This window comes from Apis dorsata, unplaced genomic scaffold (assembly GCF_000469605.1).
Source record: "Apis dorsata unplaced genomic scaffold, Apis dorsata 1.3 scaffold_683, whole genome shotgun sequence".
NCBI classification, from domain to species: Eukaryota; Metazoa; Arthropoda; class Insecta; order Hymenoptera; family Apidae; genus Apis; species Apis dorsata.
In genome coordinates this window covers 54,529-58,287 of record NW_006263864.1, presented here as the reverse complement: position 1 = coordinate 58,287, position 3,759 = coordinate 54,529, and the positions used below count along the sequence as shown (strand labels likewise).

General features: G+C 39.3%; 1 protein-coding gene across 1 annotated transcript in view; it reads right to left on the bottom strand.

Moving 5' to 3' along the window:
- The window catches only part of LOC102672817 (transient receptor potential-gamma protein), a 78,018-nt gene extending 74,429 nt beyond the window's left edge, over positions 1-3,589 (bottom strand). The window contains exon 1 of the mRNA XM_031513627.1: positions 3,377-3,589. The gene's annotated coding sequence lies outside the window, so the exon portion shown is untranslated. The remainder of the gene's footprint in view (positions 1-3,376) is intronic.
- Positions 3,590-3,759: the final 170 nt, after the last annotated feature.

Here is a 3,759-nt window from a genome sequence, read left to right as displayed (position 1 = left end):
GGGGGGGGGGAGAGAAAGAGAGAAAGAGAGAGAGAAAAAACGAGCGGAAACGGTCGAATATAATTCATGTCGACATCCTAGTATTATGTAAACAAGCATTTTTGTAATCACTGCTCTACGTTGATCGTTGCATCGATCCCCTGGCTCCGTGCACGCGCCGTTTGTTGCCTCGTGTACGGAAGACAATACGCAAGGGATGAAAAGTTGGAAACGAGAGGGACGAAGCAAGATTTCGCTCGTGATTTAAAATTATTAAAGAGAAGAATCGCGTTCGAATCGAGAAGACACGCTAATAAAATAGTTTTGTCAATCTCCCGTTTTGACAAATGAGAAAAAAGAAACGAGAAAGGAAGGAGGAAATCTTTTTAACCGAGCGATATTTCAAAAACACATTTCTGAAAAAAAAAAAAGAAATCAATCCCTTTCTCTGCTCTACAGAAATCCATTTTTCAATTCCTTTTGAATCTCGCGCCAATGTGTCACGATAACTATTCGCTCTTTAATTTTTCAATTTTAAATTTTTCATAAATAAAATTCAACCCCTCTTCCCTATTTTACGGTTCATTTTTCAATTTCCCTTTTAAGTTTCTTCTCGCGATAAAACATAGCAACAATTGTTCTACTCGCTCTTCAGCTTTTCAATTTTTAATTTTTTAATAAAAATAAAATTCAACCCTTTTTTCTAAAAAATAATTCATTCTTCGACTCTTTTGAATTTGAGGATAACTGTTCATTGAGTTTAATGCCCTTTTTCAATCTTTTCGAATTTCCTCTCGCGACAATGTAACCGTTCACCTCCTCTTCATCTTTGCAATTTTTAATTTTTCAAGACAAAGTTTATCCCTCCTTTCTACTCGACGATTCATCTCTCAATTCTTTTGAATTTCATCTCGACCCCACATAACGATAACGATATTTCCAGAGCATTTTAATCCCATATTTATTGCCCTGCGAAACAATTCATATTTCAACCCTTTTGAATTTCTTCCCGCGACAATGTAACCGTTCACTTCCTCTTCAACTTTGCAATTTTTAATTTTTCAAGATAAACTTTATCCCTTCGTTCTACACGTCTCTCAATTCTCTTTAATTTCATTCTCATACAATAACGATAACTCTTCGCAGAGCATTGTAATTCCGTATTTACTGCGAAACAATTCATTTTTCAACCCTTTTGAATTTCTTCCCGCGATAATGCAACGACAATATTCGTCTCTGTCTTTCTCTCTTTCTCTCTCTCTCTCTCTTCCTCTTGAATTGTTTAATCGGGATTACTGTTAAGTAAAATTTTATTTCGAATACACGAGCATCGAGGAGAAGAAACATTCAGAGACCTTTGTCGAGTTAAGAATGAGAGCCACTCGAGAAGATTTCTCCGGTTCAATGCCAGCGTTCTCCAGCTGTCTGAGAAGAATTATCGGTTGGCTATGCAAAAATTAATTGTCGTTAACGGTTTATTATTCATGAAATCATCGAATGTCCCGTTTAGAGCATTGAATGAAGACTCGAGTGTCTCTCTCGTAAACTCGTTCTTTCTCTCTCTCTCTCTCTCTCTTCCCCCCTCGTTTCTCTTCCGTGGCCACTTTCGAGCTGGAACTTTTCAAGAAAGAAAGCACTTTACATCTCTGCGCTGAAATCCACTTCACAAAGACTTCCCCTCTAAGTGATATTTTTTTTTCTTCCCGATATATCGGTTAACGAACTTTCTTGGCGAAGAAAAAAATAAAAGAACGAACGCAAATTTAATTTTCTTCGAACGATATAGAAACTTTGATAAACAATCGAAAAAAAAACGAATTCGAAACGAGCAATGGCTCGGATTTTTCTAATCGGTGCGTCGCAAGGGTGCAGTAATAAATCACAAGTGGAAATATCTCTTCGTATATACAAATGAAATAATGGTAAGAATAAAGTGGAAAATAATCTATCCTCGATGAATCGGATTGCACGAGATATTCGATTTGTGATTTATTAGAGCGATTAACGAGACCGTTGTTCTAATGCCGGTTAATCCATTATTAATAGGTGGCACGAATCGTTTTAAATCTAGATGCGTATGAGATTCGTCGTTAAATTACAAATTACGGTAGGTAGGTAGGGAGGAGGGGAGGGAATTCGTCGAATGGCACAACAGCGAATAATATTTTTATTCGGCCCAATACCCTCGACTTCACACCGAATATTTCATTCGCCGAAATCGCGGTTTATTTTTCTATGCACGCGGCATAACGCGATTTTCTTTCGATCGTATCTCGATAATCTTTGATATAAACAATGATGAAATACAATTCGACGCGTAGCGTTCCATGTTCATCGAATATTTGAAATCGTTTCCCGCGTATTTTTTTTTTTTTTTTTTCACTACTGTGATTAATCATCTCGTTTTTTATACGCATACACGCGTATACATATTCGATACAATTTCCATTGTATCGAAAAGTTTCCCGAAATATCGATTGGTTAAATACTCGAAATTAATTAAAGCTATTTCTTCTATTTCAATAGTTAACTTTCGTTGTTACGATTATCGTTCAGTCTCCCTTTTCTTAATTACCTCGCGTCAAATTTTCCTCGAATGGACGAAGATTTAAACGAAGAACGAGACTAGTTTTCGAAGTTGCGGACGATTTGTAAATTTGTTTGGAAAACGAAAGAGAAAAGTTTGGGGAGCGGAGTGTAACGCGGGATCATTCGTGTAAAAATTAGTGATCGATCGAGATCAGACGCTAATTCTTTGAGGATGAAGCTCGAGATTAGGAAATATATTATTCACGAAATATTATTGCGAAAACCCGCGCGCTTTTCGTTACAACGAGTAACGAGTTTAAATTTTAGTTCCTTTCGTTCTAGTTCCTCCGTTTTATAAACAAAACCGACCACCAATTTCGAGAGGAAGCTTTTAAAAATTGAAAGCAATTAGTCGTATATGCGGAATATGAAACGATTTTTTTTTTTTTAAGAATCAGAATGAATCGAGAGACTGTGAAAGTGAAAGAGAGATAGAGAGAGAAACATCGAGGTTAAGAGAGGGATTCTCACCGTGTTAGGTTATAATTTGATTCGAATTCCCGTCCCCCGATGTCGATACTCTCGATCTTATTCCCATTCAACTTCTTTCTCCTCCTTGTCCTCCTTCGAAAACGAGACAGCTTCTTTGAAAAGAAGAAGAAGAAGAAGAGAGAAAAAAAAATTTGTTATCGCCTTTCGCGAAGAGAAGCGGGCGGCGAAAGGGCGCGTAAACAAGAAGAAAGATTACGGCGCACAACACACGACGACGATCCAAAATAAAGACTGATTCACGAGACTTCCGTTTTGCTGGCGCGAAACCGGCCGTTGACGAGGGATCGGCGGTACGTAACGGTGTAAATAAAACGACCTTGACTTTCTCGCATTTCCGGGCTGCGATGAATCTTGATTGCCTTCTGACTGCCTCCAGAGGAAACCGCTTTCCACAGGATGTGCGATCCCGACCGACTCCACCACGCCACCAACTCACCACTACACCGCAGTTCACGTGATCGATATCACTGTCCCGACCGAGATCACTGCACGCGACCAAGTCTGGATCGACGCGGTACCGACTGATCCAATCTTTCTTGATGAATGAAAAAGGCGGAAGCGGTGGAAAAATACGCGTGCACGTGTACGCACGTAAACGCCACCGGCAAAGTTTATCCGGGCACCGGGCATCCGAGCGAGGCGAAACTGGCCGATAACTCTGGAAGACGAGAGTCACAGACGCGCGAGAACCGGTGTAAA